The sequence below is a fragment of the Ambystoma mexicanum genome, chromosome 4q (assembly GCF_040938575.1).
Source record: "Ambystoma mexicanum isolate Mex_15411 chromosome 4q, UKY_AmexF1_1, whole genome shotgun sequence".
NCBI lineage: Eukaryota > Metazoa > Chordata > Amphibia > Caudata > Ambystomatidae > Ambystoma > Ambystoma mexicanum.
In genome coordinates, this window is record NC_090928.1 from 92,677,486 (window position 1) to 92,703,811 (window position 26,326).

Genomic DNA, 26,326 nt, shown 5'->3' on the forward strand with positions numbered 1-26,326 from the left:
ATTCAAAATTGTGGGGGGGATTTGTCCCCCCTGCCTTCCCATGTCCTACACCCATGAACCCAGCTCCATTGTGCATTGTCGGACATGTACCGGAGAACAAATGATCACCATCACCTGAGCGGGTGGGTTACTTACGGATATATGTCACTGCAAAGTCTTCCACAATGATGTGATTGTTCATTTTTTTTAAATGTCAATTATTCAACATGTACCACTGAGAGGTTTTGCCTGTATTTAGAGACAATAACTCTGGCCACACTAAAAACGTTCTCTGGCTGCACCCTTGCAGAAGGTACATCGTATTAAATTAATATCAACTCGCAACAGTGCCAGTGGCCAGACTGACCATTTGCTTTAACAATACCATACTGGCCCCTCATCCCATCTCACAAATGAGGCCAGTACGTAGGCATCAATCATCTCTGTATCCGGTTGTTTGCTGTCTGTCCTTGTTGATGACCTGTCTATATTTAAAAATACTCAATTCACTGGTGTGGGTGTTCAAACACATCTACTCCATGTAGACGGCACTCGCACTGCATACATTGCTTCCACCTGCTGTCAGTAATGTGCCTAGGGATGCTGTCAGTATTGTTTTTGATAGTTCCAGTGTAGGTGGAAACATGTGGACTGGTGGATGTTCTTCCTGCTGTCTGCATTCTTTCTCCAACTGATGTTGCAAGAACTGCAGCAAAGCATCCTTGCACAATTGCACAGTGCCGTCTGCTTGTGATGTTTGCTGCAAGTCCTCCTCTCCTAACATGGTTAAACATGGATAAAGAGCAGTCACTACTAACTTGAATAAGGCTCCATAAAGGAAGCCAACAAGAAACCAATGCTACACTTATAATCCACGGCCTGTGTCTCTTCCACTCCTCTAAGGCCATCATTAATGTCTACGTAATGGGACCGTCTTGGTTCAAGGCCCTCAGGCCAACCTTCACCTCTTTGATAGACGCTTCCTGTGTCTCATCAAATTCCTTTCCTCTCCTGCTGTCCCCCCTCCTCTGTCCTCGACTACCTTGCCTCTACCCTCCCTGCCCCCTCTCTTGCTCCTTCTTCACCTCCGCAGGACGTACCTCTGATCTCTACCCCTCCCCGGAAGTTCTTCAAAGATGGCAACCTTCTCCACATTGCCACTCTTAACTCTCGCTCTGCCGTCAAACACTCCTCTGATATCTGCCGCCTTCTTGAGGAACTGGACCTTGATGTACTCTCTCTCACTGAGACATGGTTCACGGCCAGCTCTGTCACCAGCTTTGACACACTCCTACCTGACGGTTACAAGATCCTCTCCGTGCCCAGGCCCAACCGTGCTGGGGGGGTGTGGCCCTCATCTTCCCCGAGTGGATTCCTGCCACGGTTACTCCCACGCAGACCTACTCCTCCTTTGAATGTCTTGTCTGCCGACTCTCTTTCTCTCCTAGCCATTCCCTTACTGTGGCTACTATCTATCGGCCACCTGGTCAAATTTCCTCCTTCCTCTCCGAGTGGGCGGACCTCTCTTCCTCACTCCTGTCCTCAACCACTCAACTCCTCTTTCTTGGAGACTTCAACATCCACCTGGATGCCTCCTTTCCCCCCTCTGGACTCTTTTGCGACCTCTGTGACTCTCTCTCACTCTCTATTCTCGCGTCTGGGCCGACTCATTCTGCAGGGCACACTCTTGATGCCCTGATCTCTTCTGACCTTCCCCTCTCTGTCCCTCTCTCCACTCCTCTCTCCTGGAGTGATCACTTTCTCCTCTCCTCCCACCTCACCCTCCATACCCCTCAGGCAAAGCCACCCTCATCAAGGCCACCTTACTTCGCGGTCATCCGACCCATGAAGCGCGTGTCAGTCGAGGCTTTTGCTGCCACCTTCTCGCCCCCTCCTCCCCCTTCGGCTGACTCCCACCCTGATACAGCCCTATCCACTCTCCACTCTGCTATATCTGAAACTCTTGATATTCTTGCCCCTGTCATGAGAATCCGCCTGAAGCCCAAAGCCAAATGTAACTCCTGGTATGACTCGGATCTCGTCACCCTTAAACGCAATTGCAGGGTGGCACAGAGGAAATGGCGTGCTTCATGTTCATCCCCTGACAAACTGGCTTGCCGCCTGCTCCAAAGGCAATACTGGCTCTCCGTTCTCACCAAAAAGAGAGCCCTTATCCAAGGCCACATCTCTGCAGCATCTAACAATTCAGCCAAAGTCTTTAAAATCTGCAAGGAGCTGGCCAACCCTGCTGCAGTCTCTACCTCTCCTGTCCCCTCCCAGGCCCTCTGCACGGCACTGGCCTCTCACTTCATTTCTAAAACTCAGGACATCCTATCCTCACTCTCCTCCGATCACCTCCCCTCCTCTATTCCCTGCCCCTCCTCTGGCCCTTCTGCAGCCACCCCTCCTCTCTCCTTCTCTGCCTTTCCCCTTTTCTCTGCTGACGAGGTTTCGAGACAAGTCCGATCTATGAAAGTCTCGTCAAAACAGGTCCACCCCTGTTCCTGCAAAACTATCAAGGACCACATTGACTCCTTGGCTCCTGCCCTTGCTGACTTCTGCAATCACTCCTTCGCCTCTGGAGTTTTCCCATCCCCTCTCAAGCACTCCCTTGTGCACCCCCTTCTTAAGAAACCCTCTTCCAACCCTTCCTGCCCAGCTAACTATCACCCAATCTCTATCACTCCCTTCCTGGGCAAGCTCCTGGAGAAACTGGCCATCTCCCATCTTAATCGCCATGCTGCATCTGTTGGTAGTCTCCATGACCATCAGTCTGGCTTCAGAGCTGCCAGAAGCATGGAAACTGCCCTCCAGAACATCCGTGAGGACCTGCTCTTGAACCTTGACTCGAACATTCCATGTGTTCTCATTTTGCTTGATCTCTCTTCTGCCTTTGATACTGTCAACCATAGCATCCTGCTCAACTGTCTCCGTGATAACCTGGGTGTCACTGGTCAGGCTCTGGCGTGGTTGACCTCTTTCCTCTCCACTCGACCCTCCCAGGTCCAACTGGGGTCTTTCCTCTCTGACATCTTTTTCTCTACCTGTGGTGTCCCCCAGGGATCTAACCTCTCTACCTGGCTTTTCAACCAGTATCTGGCACTTCTCGCCCACTGCATCGCTGCTCTCTGCCCCAACTTTCAGTGCTATGCAGAAGATACCCAGCTCATCTTCAGGCTACCCTCGGCCTCCTCTTCTCCTTCCCTCATCTCTAACTGTCTTTCTGCTGTCCAGGAATGGTGTTCCGCCAACGACCTCTGCCTTAATGCCAGTAAGACTGAGATTCTACTCATCGGCACACCCACTCCCTCCTTCCCTGCAACTCTCTGGCCGGCCACTCTTGGCTCTCTTCCCGCTCCTACCTGCAAGGCAAAAAACCTTGGGGTCATCTTCGACTCTACACTCTCCTTCTCTCCTCACATATCCGACGTCTCTAAGAAGTCACACTACCAGCTACACCTCCTCAGAGGTATCCTTCCTTTCCTCTCCTTCCCCCAGAAGCTCACTGTCTCTAGAGCCCTGGTTCTCTCGAAGCTGGACTACTGTAACAGCCTCTATCTAAATCTGCCCGCCTCTACTCTCTGCCCTTTGCAAGTCATCCAGAACAGGACTGCGAGACTTGTCCTTGGCCTCAAGCCCAGGGACCGTATCTCTCCAGGACTGAAATCACTACACTGGCTCCCAGTGACTGCGAGGATCAAGTTCAAAACCCTCGGATTGTCCACAAGGCCGTCTGGGGCCTTGGGCCAAAATACCTTCAACTCTCTCTTCCTAAATATCTTCCTTCTCGAGCTCTTCGCTCATCCGCCTCCAACTCCCTCAGGGTCAGCCGCTTCTCCAAACAACGAGTTGGGGGCAGATCTCTCTCCTCTGCAGGGGCTTCCCTCTGGAACAGCCTTCCTGCCTCCTTGAAACTTGAGGAGAACCATCTCCGGTTCCGGAAGCACCTCAAAACCTTCCTCTTTGCCTCCGCTTTCTCTCCCCCTCTCCCCTGCTAAAATTACTGAAACTGCACTGAATCTGCAACTGGGCCACTCACCGTTCTCGGTCCCTGCCAAACCACTCTCCCCTGCACTGCCTCCCGGGCAACCCCTGCACTGCGGGACTGTGTATGTATCCCTACAGCCCCCCTTCCCTAGCCCTTGTCTGCACTTACCTCGCACTTGCCACCAGCTGGCCCTTGTTATTTATAATGTTTTTTGCTTATAACCCTGTTCTGCACTTTCCCCTCTCCTTTTCCCCTTGCACTTTTCCCTTCCCCTCTACCCTTGCCCTTGCGCGATCTAAATGACACCTGGCCTAGTAGGATCGTTGTCTGTCTCCCCCCCTGTCCCCCCCCTGCCTCGTCGCGCCTTGAAACACTTGTGTATAGACGCGTTACAAATGCCATATCATATCACCACACAAGGATAAAAACATGTCCCTTGCCAGCTGTGTCCAATTTGCATTACTTGCCAAGCCATTGGCCCTCACAAAATAGGACGGGTTTAGCTGAAGTAGGTTCACCAAAGGGGAACGTCCCTGAGGCATTTTTTTATTTTATTTTTTTATTTTATTTTTTTATTTTATTGTGCATTTGTAAGGTGCTTACACAGCAAGTCAATTGTGTTTCGAAGCGCCCAAAGGGCAGCAGGGTGGGAGCATGGGATTGAAAAACAATGAAATCACTGAAGGATAAAGACGGACCTAATAGGCCTTGTGAGCATTCAGAACGTGCAAGTGGAGAGACAGGAAAGGGGAAGAGGGAGTGTGAGTAAGTGCTTGTGAGTGAGCAGCAGATGTAAGTGCTCAGTGGAGGATGTTCCAGGGAGAAGTCAGCTGCAATAAATAGGTAAGTGCAAGCCTATAGTGGCATAGGCCAGTGGGTGCCAAGACAAGTGCTGGGGGAGGGCGGAGGCTGAGGGCGATTGGTTGTGGGAGGCCAGGGCCCCGGAGGACATATAAGGGCCCTGTCACCAATCTCAGAGACTATGGGATTAGCAGAGGAGGGAGGAAGGGAAGGAGGTGAAAAGGAAAGTCTCGAGGAGCTTCCGGAATTTGAGGAGATCTAGCTCAAGATGAAGAGGAAGGGGGAGGCTGTTCCATACGAGGGAGCGAGCTGAGATCGACCTCCAGCACTCTGTTTATTGAAATGCTTGAGACACAGAGAGTTTGTATCGGAGGAACATACAGATGTAGAGGGGGAGTATTTAGTAAGAGTAAATTGCAGATAGTGTGGTCACCGGCCCCAGACAGCCTTATTGATGATGCAGACGGATTTGAATTTGATCCTTGCAGCAACCGAGAGCCAGGGGAGAGTTTTTAGGGCCAGAGAGATATGCGGTCCTGGGGCTGGAGGCCAAGGATAAGTATAGCTGCCCTGTTCTGTATTAGCTGGAGGGGTCATAGAGAGGGAGAGAGTAGATTCAGGAAAAGGTTATTGTAGTATTAATAAAGTTCTGGCGGAGTTGGCCAGCATTAAGGCTCTGTTACAAACTTTGCTCGAGGGCCAATGGAAGGGAGGTGGAACTGTCCAGGAAGAGGAGCCCAAGGTCACCACTTCAGCTGTTGCAGGGCACAAGTTCTTATCCCTGGAAAATTCTCTGGAATGTACACCGGTACGGGTCCCCCTGTTATTGCCTGCTGCCAAAGGGTCTGTTGTTCACCGAAACCTGGCACAAGGGGAATCGCCCGTTAATAACTGCCTTTGCGACCCCCATGCCATTATCAGAGAGAATAGCAGGGTCTCTGATCCAAGCCCAATGTCTTTGTCATCGGTGGTGCCGGTCTCTTCCTCTATGGGCCCCGATTGCACTGAGTCGAAAGCCCTGGGTCCGCGGAAGTCTGGGTACCAGCACAAGCTACTGAAACAAGGAAAGCTCCAACGCCCTACAGTCTTCCTTCAGGGGGTGCCCAAACTGGCAGTAAATAAGACAGAGCCCAAGGATGCCCTACTCAATAAATGTCTATTTTGGATGAAAACCTCTGGAGGCTGCCCGTTTGTCTGTAGAGAAGCTCTGGCGGGTGCCGTAGAATTCCCAGTTTGGGCAAGAATACCCTGGACTGTATCAAACTGACATTTTGGGATCGCAGCACAGCAAACAGGGTTCTGGGAAGCTGTGGGCGGGCGGGCCAATCATCCAAGAGTGGGATCTCAATCAGCATGCTCCCTTTTTTCAGCTCTGTTGTCCCACCCAGATCTGCGGTTGTAAATTCGGGGGCCTTCTCTAGTAACTGTCCCCTTACAGGGGCACATTTGACAACCTTGGGCCCAAGGTGCCATGGGAACTGGTTGAAGCAAGGGGTTGGTGGGACCTGACTACCAGCCCAAAGAACTGTTTAGGGTCTCCCAGGAAGGGGATGGCTTGTTTGAATTGCCCTGATTTCTTTCTTATATTTTCTGTGGACTTTTTGTAATTTTGCATCAGAATCGTATTTTTGTTTTTAGAATTGTCTTGTAGGATGTACTTTGATGGTCCTTTCGGGCCGAATAAAGTTGTTTGACTGACTAGTATTCTAGCATAGAGAGAACCAGTGCTCTGGAGATGTTCAGCTTCTGGGGGAAAGTGAGAAAAGGGAGAACTCCTTTGAGAAGGAAGAGTTGAAAGTGGGACTTCTTGGCAAGGTCCTGAATGTGAGGGAGGAAGGAAAGAGCAGTCGAAGATGACTCCAAGGTTTATGGCTTCAGATTAAGGAGATGGGAGAGAGCCCATAAAGGATGGCCAGGGTGAGGGGAAGAAAAAAGGAGCAGGAGTCCCAATAAGAAGGATCACATTTTTGCAGGCATTGAGGCAGAGATCGTTTGAAGTGCACCAGGAGTGGATGGCAGATAGGCAGTCCGGAATGCTGGAAAAAGTAGGGAGAGGGTCAGAGGGAAGTTTGAATAAGAGTTGAGTGTCATCTTGGGAAAAAATGGAAGATAGGGGAGAAGGTGGTAATGAGGTGTGCCAGTGGAGCAAGATAAGTGTTAAAGAGCCAGGGAGAGAGGTTGTAATCCTGGGGGACATTGCAGCTGGAGAGAGACGTAGGGGAGGAGAAAGTGCCCAGAATAACCTGGGACGAACGGTCACTGAGGAAGGAGGTTAGCCAGTCCAGTGCCCGCTCCAAGATACCCAGGGAATCATGGAGCCGTTTTATGAGGATGCAGTGGTTGACCGCGTCAAAAGCAGAGGAGACATCAAGTAGAATGAGGACAGCTGGAGAGTTGGAGATGCGAGCATTTCTTCACGGGTGTTCAGAAAAGCAGTTTCCATGCCTCTGGATGCTCTGGAAATCCAGATTGATGGTTGTGTGGACAACTAACAAGTTCAGTGTGTGAGGTAAGTTAGGGGAAGGTCAGCTTCTCCAGGAGTTTCCTAAGGAAGGGGCTGCTAGATATAGGGTGGTAGTTGGTTGGACAAGTAGGGTCTGCTGAAGGTTTTTTTAGGAGGGGGTGCACAAGGAAGTGCTTAAGGGAAGAGGGGAAGGACCCAGTGGCAAATGAGTGGTTGCAGAAATCAGTAAGTGCAGGGGCAAGAGAGTCAATATTGTCCTTAATGGTTCTGGAGTAGCAAAGGGAAACCTGTTTGGTGGAGACCTTCATGGAACAAACAACTCTGGTGACCTCATCAGAGAAAGGATGAAGGAGGGCAGGAGGCCACAGGAGGCAAGGGATGGAGGGCGGGGACATGCAAGGTTCCTCAGAATGTCCTGAGTTTTTGTAGTAAAGTGTGTGGCCAATGCGTTGCAGAGGGTTTGGTAGGGGAGGGGTGAGGAAGAGACTGTGGAAGGGTTGGCCGGTTCCCTACACATTATAAAGAGCTCAGCCTTGTTGTTGGATGCACCAGAGAGACGCGCCTGTATGTGGGCCCTTTTCTTGGTGCCGATGGAAAGTCTGTATTGTCTTTGGAGCAGGAGACAGGCCAGTGTGTCAGAGGGTGATTCAGAGGTCTGCATCTTCCATTCCACAGCTCTGCACTTGCGTTTCAGGGCTGCAAGTTCAGAGTCGTATGAGGTGTTATGCTTAGAGGCAGGTTTCAGGTGGATCTTCTTGACTGGGGCAAGAATGTCCAGAGTGTTAGAAATGGGCAGATGGAAGTTGCTGAGAGCAGAGTCACAGATAGAGTCTGCAGTGGAGGGAGAGATGGGGGTGAAGCTGGATGCAAAGGCAGCAGCCAGGAGAGAGGGGTGATTAGTGGGGAGGAGAGGGGAAGATGTGAGTGGATGAGGGAATCAAGAGTGTGTCCAGCCGATTGGGTTGGACCTGAAGGGAGAATGGTAAGGGAGAGTGAGGTGCAAAGGTCACGTAAGAGAGTCGATGACGTGATAGATGAGTCCAGATGGTTGTTCAAATTGACCATGAGAAGGAGTTTAGAGGTGGTTTTGAGGAGAGAGGAGCGGAAATCAGCCTATTCGGAGAGGAAGAAGGTGGTAGAGCCAGGTGGCCTGTAGATAGTGGCAATGGTCAGATATGCGGAGGGAGAGATGACCAGCTTGCATTGTTATTATATGATATGATATTGTATTTCTATTGCGCTCATACACAAGTATTTTAGAGCGCGACAATGCAGGGGTGGGGTACAGGGGAGAATAAAACAACGATCTTACTAGGCTCAGTAACATTGAGAACGCGTAAGTGCATGGGAGAGGGGTAAAGTGCAGGGAAGGGGGAGAAGTGAAAGTGCGGAGCAAAAGAGAAACAGATAAATAATAATAAATAAATAAATAATAAAGGCAACAAACAATGATAGTGCAGCCAGCAAATGGCAAGTGCTGGGTTTAAGGCCACAGGGTAGTTCTAATAGGTGCAGGAAGAAAAAGGGTGGAGTGACAATATGGGTACAACTAGAGATCCCAGTGCAAGGGGTGGCCAGAGACAATGGGGGAGGGTGGCAGGGTGAGCAGGGACCTGGGCCCGGAGGACAGAGGGTGGCCAGGTGCACGATGCCGAGAAAGAACAGATCAGCATCCAAGAGAGCGGGGGCGAAGGCAGAAGCAAAGAGGAAGGTCCTGAGGTGCTTCCAGAACCAGAGATGGTTCTCCTCAAGTTTCAGAGTGGCAGGGAGGCTGTTCCAGAGGAAGGCCCCAGCTGAAGTCCGAGATATACCCCTAGCTTGTTTCTTTGAATAACGACTGACCCTGAGGGAGTTAGAGGTAGACGAGCAAAGAGCTCGAGAGGGAGGTATTTGCGCAGGGATAGCTGAAGATATTTTGGACCCAGGCCCCAGAAAGCATTGTGGAGAATGCAGAGGGTTTTGAATTTAATCCTTGCATCCACTGGGAGCCAATGGAGAGATTTCTCATTACAGCTATTCCTGTTGTTCGCCTCTTTGATAGGCTGTGGTGAATTGCGTTGGATGAAACTGCTGAAATTAGCAATGTGAATGATTGGTAAATTCTGGAACAAATGTGTCTGCTTTGCCAATTTGCCTGCAGAGCGGAATTCGCAATTTTGGATTTTCTGAAAGTACATTTGTTCCTTGAAATTTATTTTTTTAGATGAAATGTTCCTTTTTACCCATATCTTTTTTTAATTTATTGTATTTGGTTTTCTACAACCTTTACAATTTAAAATTACAATTTATCCCAGATTTTCCTATTTTACAAAACAAATTGATTATCTTTAGTGTAACTAGTCAGGCATAGACATAAAATATACAGTATTGCTAAACTTAATTGGCAAATATAGTTTACAATACATATGGAATAAAGTGCAAAAGACAAATGTGCAAAACAGCAAAAAGTGCAAATCTATTGTGCAAAAAATGCAATCGTCATAGCAATGATTAGAAAACTTACAATTTGCGAAACAATAGAAAATGTAGAGTTTCCAAGTCTAAAATTTAAGGCTAATAATACAAGTGCAAATTCTTGCGGAATAAAACAAATACTCTAGAGATATTAGTACTCAAGAACCATCTTTGCTTCATGATTTAAAATCTGATTGAATAAAAAAAATGTTTGGATCATATTACTACTGGTCTGTTGAGAATATTTGATCTTTTTGTGATAGTTCCTCATCAATTTTAAACAGAAGTCGAGTAAGTGCAATAAAGATTGACTGTCACCGCACATCATTCTCATCCATAAATAATTCATGTAAAGTTCAGATTCATAAGTGATAAAGTTGCTCAATGTAAACAATCTCTAATTTCGGAAATAGGGGCACTCCAAAACTAACTGTTTCAACGTCTCCTTAGGACAATAACAAAGTGAAAAGCGACACTCCGATGGCAGAAGAGTAACATTGTCAGATGTCCAGGAAAGAGTTCTTTCTCTGGTGTGAAATTGATTTAATTTAAAACAAACAGAGTAATTGAACTTTAGGACATGAAAGGAGATTAAATAAAAGCTGTGTAAATTTCTTTTCCTACCGAATTTCGCATATTCTGTATACAATTGATATTTATTTAGTGCTTCAATGGTGAGAGTCCAATCCATGTCAAATAACCTTTTCTTAACATATGCTAGGCGGATCATTAGATTCTCAACAGAGACTTCTAATTCAGACAACAAAGCTTGTTTTCTCATGCAATAAGACATAAAAGCGATGGGTCCATTGGAACCCATCAAATCATGTAGTTCTTGATAAAGTGAATTGACGGGAGGCCTTAGAATTTTTACAAAAGTATTCAACATTCGCCCTTCGTATCTAGTAGCTAGTGAAGTCAATCCCAATTCATGACAAATTATAGAATTAGGAACAGAAGGAGCTAAATGGAGCGTCGACTTCCAAATCTGCCCTTCTAGTATATTTAAAAACACACTAAGGTCAATCAAACAGAAAACTAATTTGTAAAGCAAGTCAGGCTCTATTTTTAAAGAATAAAAATCAATCAAAGGAAATAGTGAGAATGTACAGTACCTAGAATGCAACACTTTCATTTGAGAGATGAGAGGCCTGACTTTCTGATTGAGAATTTCTTACCATTTGCAATAGAAGTGGAATTAGACAAAGTATAACCCAAGTATTTGATACTTCGTGGCTGATGCATGTGAATGCCTTCAATCGACCACCTAAAAGGTTTTCGTTTCCTTCCTCCAGAAAAGATCATAATTTGAGATTTTGTAGAGTTAGGAGTTAGATTATGATCAAATGCATATGATGAAAAGGTATTAAGTTTGTTTTGAAGTCCGAAAGGAGTGGGTTCGAGAAGTAAAATATAATCGGCGAAGGCTATCCAGTGTAGCTGCATCTTTCCCATTCTAACAGTGAAAGTGTTAGTTACATCCCATACGTTCTCCACATCGTTTAAATATAGATTAAAAAGAGTGGACGTAAGGGTGCACCCTTGTTTAACATGAGTGGACATATTTTCAGTAAAAAGCCCCCTCGCGATTTGGCCTTACTCTATATGTGGTTTTCTCATGTAACATACAGATAAGGCGAATGATGGAGGAAGGGATACCCATCTTTGTCATTTTATCCCACAGTAATTCACGAATAACACTGTCAAAAGTGACTGACATGTCTAAGGCCGCAATATAAATTGGTTGTGACTCTTTTGGTTTGGTTTCTGCAAGGACATGAGACAATATTGTTGCATTTAAAGCTGTACCCATATATTTGCGAAAGACGATTTGACATTTTGATAAGGTGTTGTGTGTAGAGATAACATTCTGCAGCTTGTGGAGGACAGGAATAGAGAAAATCTTAGCAGAAGCATCTGTTAGGGCAATAAGTCTGTAATTAGACGGGAGAAGGGGATCTCCCTTTTTGAAGATGGGAACAATGAATGATAGAAGCCATGATTTGGGAAAAGTCTGAGTTCAAACTTTACACAATCTCTAAAAAAAAATTCATTTGGGAAAACAACTAAATTTGAGGCAGCGGCGGCAGTGGATTTTGTCTGATAGTAGCGAATTGGGAAATAATTTGCTCTGATGGTGAATTTTGCGAATAGCATTCCGCCGACAGTAATTTCACACCCTTGGTGGTGCAGAGCAGATATTAGACAGCAGCTTCCACTGATATGATTTACAAAAAAAAAGCCATCTAAAGGTCTACTGTGAGTAGCACATCCAACATGTGTAAAGCAGAGTTTCTAAGTGTGGTCCCTTAGGTCTTCAGGTTGTGCAGTCGCAAATAGTGGCCTGTCTGCAATTGAAGCCATTCATTTTTTGTTGCTCTTCTTTGGCCACAATGACAATTTCCTTCACAGGAAATTGACAACTGCTGATTATTTAGTTGGAATGGCATAAGGCATAAAGGACATTTGAGCAATCAAGCCCAGGGAAAATGATGAGGCCTTATCTGCAGTGCTTCCACTTCCTCCACCTTCTCTCAGATGTCAAATATCCTGTAGCTTCAGGCTTCAAATCCTTGCCTTCACCATTCTGCCTGCTTCCAAACCACATCCACCTTCTGCCCCCTTACATTACTGGGACCCCTCTTGGCCAATACTGGATGTAAAGGCCACCCAGCGGGCTGTGATGTCCATAGAGGTAATGCTCTGATAACCGGCCCATATCTCCATGGAGAATTGGATATTTAGGCGCACGGCATGCTGTACTGCCTGTTACGAAATGACTACTGCTTTGCAGGAGAACAGGGAAAAGTAGTGTCTAAAATGCCTACTTGGCCCCACACTACTACTAACCAAGCAGTAAATCCAACCATAAAGGTGAAACAGGCACAGTCCCAAATGTATACCTCATTCGCTTCTTTTAGTAGTGTAGGCTATGGACAGGATATACCGTTTTGGAGGACAGTGAGCTCATACATTTGCAACGCAAACACTAATGAAGGGGCAATACCAAAATAAAATAATGTCCAATCAAGATTCTAGAAAAAAGAAACTTCAATAAAAACTAGTGATGCACACAACTAATCAAAAACATTAAAGACACAAACCTGAAAATAAGGCACTCTCAGTTGATAAGCAGGAGTGTTTAGGCAAAAGATTTCATTATCACTGTCTATGTTCAAAGATATGTCTATAAAACACAAGACGGGGGTCTTAAAAGTAACTATCACCCTTTAAGGAGGACCTAGAGGACAGGGCCTCTTCAAAATACCCAGATTACTTCCCTTTGGTGCTCAACAGTGTTGAGCTGAACTTCTTGGTGCTTTTGACTTAAAAGGTTCGACTGAAGTTCAGCCTGGCCGAATGGCCCAAAAGTCAGACGATTCAAGGTTCTAACAGAAATATTGATCTAGGTCTAAATTCATATACTATTACTGCATTACCCCCACAGATCATGAAGATGTGTGTTCAAGAAAAATGGAGGCCAACGATGATGCAACTGTTTTCCAATAGTGTGGCTTATGTGCCTTATCCAAACAAACGTTTATATTGTAGGCTAGTCAGCGGCTTATGTCAAGAACAGTGGTTGACCTTTGCCTGAGGTTGCTGCATGAAGCACTGTTTTGATCACGAACACAAGTTCCCAGTAGAAAGCCAGAATTCTGCTACCTAAAAGGTGCGTCTGTGAGTCAAATCATTTGCAAACTGGCGCTCTAGCAGATTCCACCAAGATAGTAATTTCATATTATATTGCCACGTGTTCAAATATACTCTACCTAGAAAACATGTTATGCAGGACATATTCATTTGAAGTGAACTATGCAGTACAGGCAAAAAAAACATCATACTGTATTTTAACCATACGTGCATATTACTATTGCTAAAAGGTTTGTGCATGCTTCCTTTAACATTCTCTGTTTTGAGAAAAATAGCTTGGAATTCAACTCTGGAATGGAGAATGTAGGGGGTAATACAATAAGGCACCCTCAGCACAACATTGCTTTGAAGCTCTTGATGTAAACAGATCCAGCTGTACAGATGCCAAGCTGTATGTGGGGGTCGGGTAACACATTTCGCTGGGAATTCTTGTTGCAGAGAAAGTAAGGAAAGAATATAAGCCTCTGGCGCGCATCAGACTTCCCCCTTTTTAACCCTTTGTACACGTGCAATGGAAATGCAGTGAAAGCATCCAGTTCAGCCAGGTTTATTTAGACATTTCCTTCTACAAAAGCAAAACAACCGGGTTTGCTGTTAGACAGCTCATTATTAAGCGGCCCAAAGTTTTCATACGCACAAATGTGAACAATATGTATGATTCAGTCACTTAACTTCGTCACTCCTGCCAAACACCATAGGTAAAATATTGATGGCAACTTATTCAAGGAGTCGCACGCAGCAGAACCTTTTCACACTCAATCTTTTGTCAGCAAGATAGCTCAGAAAGGCACAAGGGGAGAAGAGATGCAATGAAAACCCTCTCTTAGCACTGTGAAAATATAGAGAATATGGCCCTCATTACGGTTTGGCAGGTATCCTGACGGTAATTCCGGCGGGATACCAGCAAAACTGCCTTACCTTTTCCGCCATCCGATTGCCCAGTATTACTGGGATATTACGAGCAACGGAGATGCCGGTAACTTCCCGTTCCATGGAGTCCCATAGAACTCCATGGGATAGGATTGCCGGAATTACCAGCACCGTTAGTACCGGTGCCAGTGATTCTGGCATTTATTTGCCAGTAGGAACCTGAACTCCCAGCAGGTCAGGTCTGCTGGTAGATCACTGCCCCCACCAGCAAACAAATGTTTCCCCGGTCTGGAAAAAATGCTGGTGCCGGAAATTACCGGCATTTTTTCAAGACTGGGGAACTTGCAATGAGCCCATGTCTACTTGTAATCATAACTCCCCGTCTAGTTATAACACTACTCAAATATATGAAACTTAAGGAAACCATAAGGCGTTAAGACTCCACTTTCCTCATTGCAAGTCCAGCATCCACTTTTCAAAAGTAACTATAGAATGCAAGTGCAATAAATACATTTTTAGCCGTCATGTGCTTATGTAGGGATGGTTACAAAAAAACAGAAGACTGCTGCCCTAGCACTGAGCTTTCCTCTAATCTGCCGCCGCTACACACCCTCAAGGCCAGGTGCCTGACAGCAACCAACACTAAGCTATATTGCCCACACACACACAGCACCAGAACACAATGTGGGTAGGGGGTGGAGAGGCAGAGTTTGATAGAAATAATGTGACTCTATGTGATGATACAGAATGATAAGGCATCATTCTTGTCAAAATAGACACTACTAAGAAACAAGCTTAATTAAGGTATGGTTCGCACTACAGTCCCCAGGAGCTCTATCTAAAATACTATAACACTTGTGATATTTTAATATAGCATTGAGCACTCCTTTCTAGGGTGGGCTTGGCCTGTAAAGGCCTGCTAGCCTGAGCTATCATGGGCTTGACCGCAGCAGTGGCCCCTGCGAGGTCTTAAGGTTTAAACCATCCAATTCTGACCCAGAAAGCAGAGCTTAACGCTATATATCATCACTTGGCTCTTGTTGCGGGTGCTTAAAGTGTTTTCTTGGGCCAAGAAGATTTTTGTTTTGATGGATGGGGGCGTGCAGATATGCAGTCATCCATCAAAGGAAAGAACAGCCCAACCTAAAAAGGCTGCTATGGCAACATGAGAGGGGCTCGGGAGAAAGTCCTTCCTTTGTCTCCATGGCGGCTTCTTGAAGAACAGGGAAAAGCAGTGTGGGACTGGGCAGCAGGTAAGTGGAGGAAGGTAGGGGCAATAGGGAGAATCTGGGATGGCAGGGAGGAAGTGAGAGGAGAAGTGACCCAGGGTCCATGAGGAAGCAGCTATCAGCTGACTTGGAGCGCAGCCTATAACGGAGGTCACAGCCCGGTGTGCCAGAATGCTGATTCTCTGGCATTCTCGCTCCAGGTCCTAATATTTGTACACAACCATGCCCATTATTATTGTCGGTTCGGTGTGAGTGCTGTTTCGGTGAGTGCTGTCTTCGCTGTCCCCCCTGTCTGTAACCAGCTATTCTGAGCTCTCACATCATGATGGCGTGCATCATAGTGTCTGTCTCTCATCAGTTCAAATATTCAGACACGGATTGGCATGGAGCTCGGCGTTGAGCACGAAGCTCATTCCATTAATTGGTGGATGCCAGAAGTCCCGCCCTCCCATCAGGAAGTGTACAAATATCACAGGCCACATGCAGTCTGACACCCGCCAGCCTTATGACAGCCAGTTGTCATATTTTACATGTAGCAGCAATCTTATGCCTCTCATCCTCTCCCGCCTTTTCTCTTGTTGCGTGCTAGATCTGCAGCCTCTCCAGCGGACATCCCCTCATATACCAGACTCTATTTAGAAGGCCAAAACAAGGGTCTCATACGCACACTGCGGTTGCATTTCATCAGCCACATTCCAGTCTAAAGTTTGATTTCTACCCTTCCCATCCCAGCCCAGACACACCCAAGGTGAGTCTAATTTTAATTCCCCCCCATTCCAGAATACACATCCACATGTGTTTCTGTGTCCTCCTTTTTTAACTGTTGACCCAGAAATACTTGCTGTTAATATAAAAATACGAGCAAGTACACTATTTAAAACAGGCCATTTCTGTTTTTTTCTTCTTACACATTATTTTAGGCTATCGCAATCCTACCGGCCCAGAAGAAGGCTGTCCACTCAAAAGCCGAAATGTCACTGCAGCAGGTTTTCACCTGCCGTCAGTCAAACATCAGGGATTTTTAGTTCCCGACGTAGAGCAAGGATTGGCCACCACCCTACTAATGTGCAAGATTTCACCACAAACAGAACTTTGCTTGACTAAACAAACCAAAAGAGCTAGGCCATATACTCTTTAAGAGCAATGCATTTGAAATGTCATTTTTCCTAACCATTATGTCCGGTTTAGAGTTACCTAATGGCATGTATAGAACAGAATGCACTGAATCTTGGCTATCACTGTTTTGGTATCATTGTATCACAATCCGGTGTGCTAACATTGGATGTATTACAATCCAGTGATGTTTTGCTAGAAGAATACAGCATCAGTAAAAATTGCTTTTGATTACTTTTTGTCTTCGGTTTGAATATTAGGAACCAATTGTTTTGAAGAATGGTTTTCATGTAGAAAGCAATCTCCTGTTAAACCTAGCATTGTTTTCCATTCCTATTTCAGAACCTATGTTTTGTCTCAGATGTGGGTAAACTGGTTCTAAACATTGTCTCCATTCCTTGACCACATACAATGACAATGATTTTTTCTTGTGTTTATATGTTGTTCATTTGATGTTCATTTATAATACATGTAAATAAATACATGTCCCCTGAACTAAGGGATTTAGAAAAGTTGTTATGATTTATTCGAATATACTTTGTTACTTCCCTAAAATGTGAGGATAATTTAAAATACTTGCATGCTGGGAATAGGGTGATTATTTCTAACACCACTACAGTTCCCTACAAATAATATAACATTCCACAATTTGAGAATGGTTTAATTCTTTCGGCGGCTACCAACCCCCCCAGTTATACACACATGCAGTCTGGTGCCCGTGCAGTTAGGTGTGAGTGCTGTTTGGTGAGTGCTCTCTTTGCTGTCCCCCCTGTCTGTAAGCAGCTATTCTGAGCTCTCACACCCTGCTGGCGTGCTTCATAGTGGATGCCTCACATCATGTCAAACATTCAGATGCAAATTTGTGTGTAGCTCGGCATGGGACACGAAGCTCATTCAAATTATTGGTGAATGCCAGAAGTCCCACCCTCCCACCAGGAAGTGTACAAGTACCATAGGCCGCACGCAGTCGAAGTACGCACAGTTCGTTGTGAGTGTTGTTTGGTGAGTGCTGTCTTCGCTGTCCCCTGTGTCTGTAACCAGCTATTCTGAGCTCTCACATCTTGCAGGCGTACTTCTTAGTGGCCGCCTCATCATTTCGAATATTCAGACATGGATTGGCGTGGAGCTCAGCATGGAGCACGAAGCTCATTCAATTAATTGTTGGATGCCAGAAGTCCCACCCTCCCACTAGGAAGTGTACAAATATCAGGGGCCACGCGCAGTCAGCGTGCACACAGTTCGGTGTGAGTGCTGTTTGGCGAGTGCTGTCTTTGCTGTCTGAGCAGCGAAGTGAGGAGCAAGGACGACCTGTGCCATGAAGTCAGAAAGTAAGTGGAAACAACGCAATAATTGCGCCCTTGTGCTACTCCCTGCTACCTTCGCCACAAGCTTGGTTCCTAGGACCGGGGCGATGTATTGCTGTTGGCTGCACAGGCATTTCCTCCAACCTGGCTCAGTGCAAACCTATGCCCGTAAACCACACAGACGTGACATTTAGCCCACCTGCCACTCACCCTTACTCCACCCTAAACACCCCTGTGGAATATTATCATGAAGTTCAAGCCATCACAGAGGGTGGGGCTTCGCAGTGACTCAGTTAGGATGGGAAAAAAGCGCCCAAAGCCCTACAAACACCCAGAACACCCATAGAGACGCACCGCAAAACAAGAAGGGCAAAAAAGACTGGGGGCTACCGGTGGAACCTTGTTTTACACACAGCCTAGCATAACGCGATTCTTCTCGGCTGAGGGACAACCGCCAATGCAGCCGATATGCAAAAGTGTTGCTATGCTTTCTACCCATACAGAAATGAACAACCTGTGCGGGCTGAGGTCATGTCCTATTACAATTACCTATCTTTACACAGACACAATCGCTGAACCTGACAAGCACTCATGCTGTTCGCTGCAGTCCTTGAACAGTAATGGTTCATTCAGGGCTTTAAGTGGGGTTAGAAACGAGGGGGGGGGGGTCTATTTGGGGGCGTGGCTTGTGGGAGGGGCGTGGCCTAAAAAGTTCGCAAATCGTAGGGTATACACACAAATATATGGGATACATTACTCACCGTAATCGTATTTCTGATGCTTGTATCTGCTTAGATTCACATGCTGTGCATAGGCCGACATCTAGTGGAAGCTGCGGAGTATTACAGTTTGTTTTTCGAAAATCGAAAATGGGCGTCGACACAGGGCGTGCCAGTAATACTATCCCTAGTGTGACGTCCACTGTACCCATGATCCCTCACGCGTCTAGGATCCCCAGATTGTGTTTTTCCTGACATGAGGTAGCATGAGGAGTAGCGTGAGTACAGATAATCCAAGAAGATAGGTAGAAAGGTAGGACTACAAGCAACCATGCGCCTTCTCTCAGAGGGGAGGAAGGGTGGGTCGCATGTGAATCTAAGCAGATACAAGCATCAGAAATACGATTACGGTGAGTAATGTATCCCTTCTGAGGTTTGTGGAATCTGCTTAGATCACATGCTGTGCATAGATTAGCGAGCAGTACCTGAAGAAGGAGGTGGGGTGTGAGAAGGGTCATGAGCAAATAAATGTCTTAGAACCGCTTGTCCCACTTGTGTATCTGTCTTGGAATGAGTGTCAATGCAGTAGTGCTGAGTAAAAGTGTGAATAGAGCTCCAAGTAGCTGCTTTGCAAATGGTGTCAAGGGGTACATTTGCAATGAAAGCCAGAGTGGCCCCAATACCTCTTGTAGAGTGGGCCCTAGGCGTGAAAGGCAGAGTCTTTTCAGCGAGTGAGTAACACAGCTGGATACAGTTAACAATCCACTTAGAGATGGCACCCTTAGAGACGCGATCCCCCTCTCTGCCTGTAGCTACGGAGACAAACAGCTGATCTGTTTTTCGTAACGGTCTGGTCTTGTTTACATAGTAGAGGACCGCCCTACGCACATCTAGTGTGTGTAGTTTCACCTCAGCCGAGCTTTGTGAGTTTTGGAAGAAAGCCGGAAGCTCGATGGACTGGTTTACGTGGAATTTAGAGATAAATTTAGGTGAGAACCTAGGGTGTGTGCGTAAAACCAATTTGTCCTTGTGGACAGTAAAGAAGGGATCCTGCACTGACAGAGCCTGGATTTCACTGACCCTTCTTATAGAAGTAATGGCTACTAAGAAGGCTGTTTTATAAGTCAGATGTTTGAGACTACTTTTATGCATGGGCTCGAAGGGCGGGCCCATGAGTTTAGATAGCACCACGTTCAGGTCCCATCCTGGTGGTGGGTTGGAAATTGGAGGATGAAGTCTCTTTACTCCTTCCATGAAAGCTTTAACCACTGGTATTTTCCACCACGATACCTTGTTATGGGAGGTGGTGTAGGTTGAAAGAGCTGCCAGGTGCACCTTGAGTGAGTTAAAAACCAGACCTGCATCTAGCAGGTGGAGCATGTATGTAACAATAGTGGAAGGAGTGCATTCAATTGGGTTGATTTGTTTATTCTGGCACCAAATAACAAATCTCCTCCATTTGTCAAAGTAGCAGTGCCTTGTGTTTGGTTTCCTAGATTCTTTTAGGATGTCCATACATCTTTGTGGTAGATTGAGATGTCCAAACTCTATGACCTCAGGAGCCATGCTGCGAGGTTCATTGAGTTGGGTTGAGGATGCACTGTTTGACCCTGGTGCTGGGACAGAAGGTTGTACCAGGTTGGAAGTCTGATGGGTTCGCACACCGCCATCCTGCGTAAGTGTGGGAACCAAGGTTGTCTTGCCCACATGGGAGCAATTAGGACGAGCGTCATCGACTCTCTGTTCATCTTGTTGACCACCTTCCTGATGAGAGCAGTTGGTGGAAAAGCGTACGCAAACATCCCTGACCAGTTCATCCACAGGGCGTTCCCCTGGGAGTCTGGTTGGGGGAACCTGGATGCAAATCCTGGGCATTGTCTGTTTTCGCTTGTGGCGAATAAGTCTATAGTGGGGCAACCCCACTGAGAGAAGATGTCTTCTACGACCTCTTTGTGTAGAACCCATTCGTGTTCCTCTGGGAGGGAGTCTCTGCTTAAAGCATCCGCTAGGGAATTGAGTTCCCCTGGAACATGTTGTGCTGACAGGAAGATGTTCCGTCTGAGTGCCCATATCCAGATTTTTTGGGCAAGCTTGGACAGATTTGGTGAACGAGTCCCTCCTTGCTTGTTCAGGTAGAACATGGCTGTTGTGCTGTCCGTCCGAATTTGCACTGCCAGGTTGAGCAGGTAGGGCTCGAATGCTAGAAGTGCTCTGAATACTGCCAGAAGTTCTAGCAGGTTGATGTGGTTCCTGGCTACTGAGGGAGACCAGAGACCTTGGGCTGTGTGGCGGAGATGGTGAGCTCCCCACCCAGTGAGGCATGCATCGGTAGTGACTATTGCCTGTACCTCGGGATCGTGAAAAGGTTTCCCCTGAGCAAGATTTACTCTTGTCCACCAGTGAAGGCTTTGTACCAATGTTGGCGAAACGACCACTAGATCGTCCCACTGACCCCTTGCCTGAGACCACTGTTTCGCCAACCATTCCTGCATGGGACGCATGCGCAGTCGCGCGTGGGGGACCAGGTAAATGCATGAAGCCAACATGCCCAGCAAACGCATTGCCCTGCGTACCGTTATTTGGCGACCGGCCTGATATTGCGGAATTTGCAGTAGTATATTCCGAATTCTTTCCTCTGAAGGAAACGTTAACCCTCTTTGAGTATCCAGGATAGCTCCTAGGAACTGTTTGGAGGTGCTTGGCACTAGGCTTGATTTCTTCTCGTTGATTGAGAAGCCTAATTCGTGAAGGAGGTCGATAGTCCTTTGAATGTTTGTCCTGCAAATCACTGGGGTTTCCCCCGTTATGAGCCAGTCGTCCAGATAAGGGTATACTGGGATAGCTTTCCTGCGTAGGTGTGCAGCCGCCACCGCCAGTACCTTGGTGAATACCCTTGGTGCCGAAGCTATCCCGAAGGGCAGCACTTTGAACTGATAGTGTTGACTGTCCACCTTGAAGCGTAGGTACTTTCTGTGCGCTGGGAGCATGGAAATATGAAAATAGGCATCTTTCATATCCAAAGTTGCCATGTAATCCCCCTTTTTTAGGAGGAGGATTACCTCTTGTAGTGTAGTCATGCAAAACTTTTGGGGCTTGACATACTTGTTGGCAGGCCGCAAGTCCAATAATGGGCGCATTGTTAAGTCTTTCTTTGGAACAAGGAAGTAAGTTGAATAAATACCCTTGTTTACCTGGTGGCTTGGGACGATTTCTATCGCGTCCTTTTGGAGCAGATTGTAGATCTCCTCGAGGAGGATCTTCTGATGTTCTAAAGAGTGGACTTTTTGTCTTGGAGGATGGTTTCGGGGACGTTGCAGTAGTTCTATACAGTACCCATTGGATACCGTTGACAGCACCCACCTGTCGGATGTTATCCCTTCCCATGCCTGGGTGAAGCTGGATATTCGTCCCCCTACTGGGGTTGTATGGGAAGGGACCCTGAAATGAGCGTCACTGCTTTGGTGGAGGCGTGCCGCCTCCTTTACTGGGACTGCCTCTGCCTCTACCACGTCCTCTTCTACTAGCCCTTCCATACCCCTGGGTAGACTGTTGTGAGTTGGTGTTCCACTGTGTACCCTGGGTGTGGGAATAGCTATTTCCTCTATTGGAATTTTGGCCGCGGGGGCGACGAAAATTGCCGTTCCCTCTTTGGTTAGGTGGTCTTGTAGTTAACTGGCCAAGGGATTTGAGGGTGTCGAATTCCTCCTTAGCGTTTTTTAGAGCGTCCTCGACTGCCTTTCCAAACAGGAGATCACTTTCCACTGGTTTGTCTAAGAGTGCAGCTTGTGTTTCTGCTTTGAATCCCGACTGCCTCAACCAAGCATGTCTTTTGATGACAGTCCCCTCTGCTATAATTCTACCCGCATTGTCTGCGGCGTCCAAAGTTGCTTTTAAAATGCAGCCTGAGACGTTTCTTCCCTCTGCACAAATGCGAGATAGCTGGCTCTTAAGGGGTTCGGGAGCGGAATCTATTAGTGCTGCCACTTCTTCCCACTGATGGCAGTTGTAGCTGGCCAACAGTGTGGTGGAATTCGCAATTCTGGTTTGGTAGGCTGCCGTGGAAGCTACTTTTCTACCAAAACCATAGAGTTTCTTACTTTCCTTGTCGGGGGGAGACTCAGAGGAAGATAATGGGGTTCCAGCTCTCTTGCGGGTGTTAGTTACGACTAGAGAGTCTGGCTTAAGTTGACCTCTAATATATAGAGGATCCGACTGGGCTGCTTTAAACAGCTTCTCTACTCTCGGGTTTACAGGTCTTGTCAGGTTTGGGTTGATAAGGGATGGTGCTATTCTGCGTTGAATAGATCTCAGGATGGGAATGGTCTGGGCTACTGTCTTCCTTTCCCCTATTAGTTCCTCCGCGAAGTCCCTCTCTTCTTGGACACCTTGTGTGTCTATGTGGAAGTGGTTAGCTGCCCGAGAGAGCAGTTCATTCAGGAGGGGCTGATTATCTATTGGGGAATCAGACACTGGGGCTTCCCTTTCGACTGGTGAGTCCATTCTGAAAATATCTGGGCTATTTTCTGGCTCATCCTCGTCTTCGTCCTCCCCGTAATAATCTGACACTGCAAGATCTTCTGGCGTCTCAAATTCCTGACCCTCTATAAGGGAAGAGTCTCCTTGGCCTGTAGGGAAAAGGCAAGAATAGGGTTGGACCTCAAAGGGGTCTGAAGCCCTTAATGGTGTCTCGACCCGGGGCCTTTTATTTGAAGGGATAGGGTCCCTTGAACCTGAGGGAGAAGATTCCTGAGGGTTTAAAGCTAGGAGTTGGTCAGGGTGTCTTTCGAAGAAATTTGCCAAGGAAGACATCCTTGACATTACTCTGTCAATGTCCTCGCATGACCAGAGTTTGGAGCTTGGGGTGACCTTGCTGGAACTTTCTATGGACTGTCCCTGAGAAGACTTGGACGGGGAAGTCAGTTCTCTTGTTGTGGAGGATTGCAAGGGTTGTTTCCGTTGCTGCTTACCCCCTTCCCCGTGGGTGGAAGTGTGTTTACCATTTCCCTTATCTTTCGACGCCTGGCGTCGAGGATCGGAGGTGGAATGCCTGTGTTTCGAACTAGGCTTCGAAACTGGGCCCTCCTTACTCCCAAGTGATGTACCCTTTTCCTGGGGTGCAGGCTGGGGATGGAAGTCGTGTTCGTCTCCGGACGAGTGATCTTCCGTGATGTTAATGGGCGAGGCACTATGTGCAAGTGTGGAGGCTTGCCTGATGTCGTGCGGCGACCTCGACCGGGACCGCCCAGAGGACGTCCTTTCGGACCGCTCCTTCTGTGCCTCTTTTCGAGGTTTCGACGACGTCGAATCTCGGGTGGCTTTTTTGTGTTTAGCGTGTGTATGTGTAACGCTTTTGTCGCCGGGGGACTTCCCCATAGTCGCCGGGACGGACGACCTTCCGAGGCCGGGGACGTGCGTTAGGCTGTCTTTCGACGCCTTGGTGCCCTCGCCGTCCGAAAAGTCCGGCGTCGCTGCCGTCGCTGAAGGTACCCTCTGCCTCCATAGCTGCTAGCTTGGCGTGGTGGGCCCAACGCTTGGTGGAGCGGTCCTTAAGAGTTTTGGTCTTAAACCTACTACAGGCCCTGCAACCCGCCTCGGGGTGGTCTCTGGGCAGGCAAAGATTGCACGTAGCGTGCTTATCTACCCAAGGGTATTTCTTATTACACTTGGGGCAAAACTGAAAGGGCGTACCCTCCATACGCGCCTGTGGGCAGCGGGCAAGTGTGTGTAGGTAAGAAGGTGTCTATATGATTATATATATAACCGAGTGTGGAAGTGTACCACCCCCCACTCTCCCTACTTGTAGGGCCGAGGCCAGCGGCCCAGGCCCGAGCCGAGGCGGAAGCCTCAAGGCCCAATCCGTCGGGTATTCGACGTTGATCTCCTCCCCGGTTCGGCGTCGAGATGTTGATCGACGTAAGGGTGACAAAACGGGGCAAATTAGAATTAGTTTTGAGTGCAAATATGGCAAAGCCAGGGAACTCCGATGAAGTGCTTCCGACCAGAATGGCGGAAAAAAACAATCTGGGGATCCTAGACGCGTGAGGGATCATGGGTACAGTGGACGTCACACTAGGGATAGTATTACTGGCACGCCCTGTGTCGACGCCCATTTTCGATTTTCGAAAAACAAACTGTAATACTCCGCAGCTTCCACTAGATGTCGGCCTATGCACAGCATGTGATCTAAGCAGATTCCACAAGCCTCAGAAATAAATGTTATATATTTGTGTGCGTACCTTACTATGGTTTGTGTACTATGCAAGCCATCTTTTCTAAACATAGAAATATGTAACATATTTCTACGTTTAGAAAAGATGGCTTGCAAATTACACAAGTCGACATCATCGTTGATAAATTTGCAGTGTCTAACCTATACCCACTGGTGAATGGCGCAGGAGACGCACCAAGGGTGGTTCCAGTGCTACACTCGGCTAAAGTCCTGGATGCCCCCCAGGGTATATTAGTTAAGGGTGGTGATGCCAGAGCGTCGAGCAGAGCTGGAGTGAGGACACTGGTTACCTCTGACAAATCATAGGAATCACTCATGTCCCAGGATTCAGTGAATATCGCAGCAGGGAATGAAGAGGATGCTCTGGAAGCACTGTGTGCCGACATCTCTATGATGAAAAACGCTCCACCTGTCCACAAGCCCAGGAAAAGCAGGAGGGACCTTGCCGGAAATGATCCCAAAAGCGCCAAACCGCTCGTGCCCCTGAATAAGCCCAAAGGCCCAGTAAGACCACCAGTGGCAGATGGAATCACACATTACATCAATCCAAAATTGGTCTCAAAAGTGCAGGAGGATGGTTCAAGGCGCATTTTGACCCTGCAAGGCCCCATGGACAAGTAGACATATTCAAGGCCCAAGTACAGAATGCCCCTTGACGCAGATTATAAAGAGCACAGTACCTCTCACTCGGGTTGTAACGAGCGGTCTGGTGTCCGAGCAACCCGCCAAAGAAGCCCTATGCCACTGTGGCCAGCAAAGACTAGAGGTTACGTTACAATCGAAGGATACCATGGCCAAAGCCACTATGCTAGATTCATAACTCAGCGGCCAAGTAAGAAACCTTGTGACGTAGGCCCCACAAGCCCTCCTCGTTGATCCCTTGACTGTGCCAGGGATCAAGGGCCCCTAGAGTTCACTTTCTGACAACATGATGAATGGCCTTATAAGGCCGGGCACATTAGCAAGACTTGAGGAGATGCAAAATATTGGTCACAGTCTGTTTTTAAACTGAACAAATCACTTGAAATGTGGGCCACGATACCATGGCTGTCTACAATCAATTCAGCAGACATGTCGCAACTGGAGCTCCCTAAATGGGATAGTTGTACAAACTGGGTGCTGATACGGTTTGCCTACCCTAGCGTTGTATCCCTGCAATGTGCAAATGTGGATGTTTTGCACAGCATGGGTCTTAAATCTGTTTGTTGTGAACGACAACAGGAAGTCTGGACCTGTGACCCACTGGGCGACCCATAGCGGAGGCACGTAACCAAGATATGCACCGCTCAGCTGCCAAAATACATACCTTTAAGAATACCCAGTCTGTGCATGATCATGTACGCTCAGAGCAAGACGTGGTGTATTGGTCATCTCGGCGATGGGAGGGGCAGTACCCTAGTGTTCAACACTTTAGGAGAGACTGAAGCCTTAGGATAGCAAGCAGGAACACCAGGGGGTTCAATCACCTCCATCAGTCTCAGGGGTCGATGCTTGCACTTGCCAACTACAACGTATTCCTCCT

General features: G+C 47.3%; 1 protein-coding gene across 4 annotated transcripts in view; it reads right to left on the reverse strand.

Moving 5' to 3' along the window:
- The window catches only part of RIN2 (Ras and Rab interactor 2), a 1,069,632-nt gene that overhangs the window by 858,446 nt on the left and 184,860 nt on the right, over positions 1 to 26,326 (reverse strand). The window lies entirely within an intron of this gene.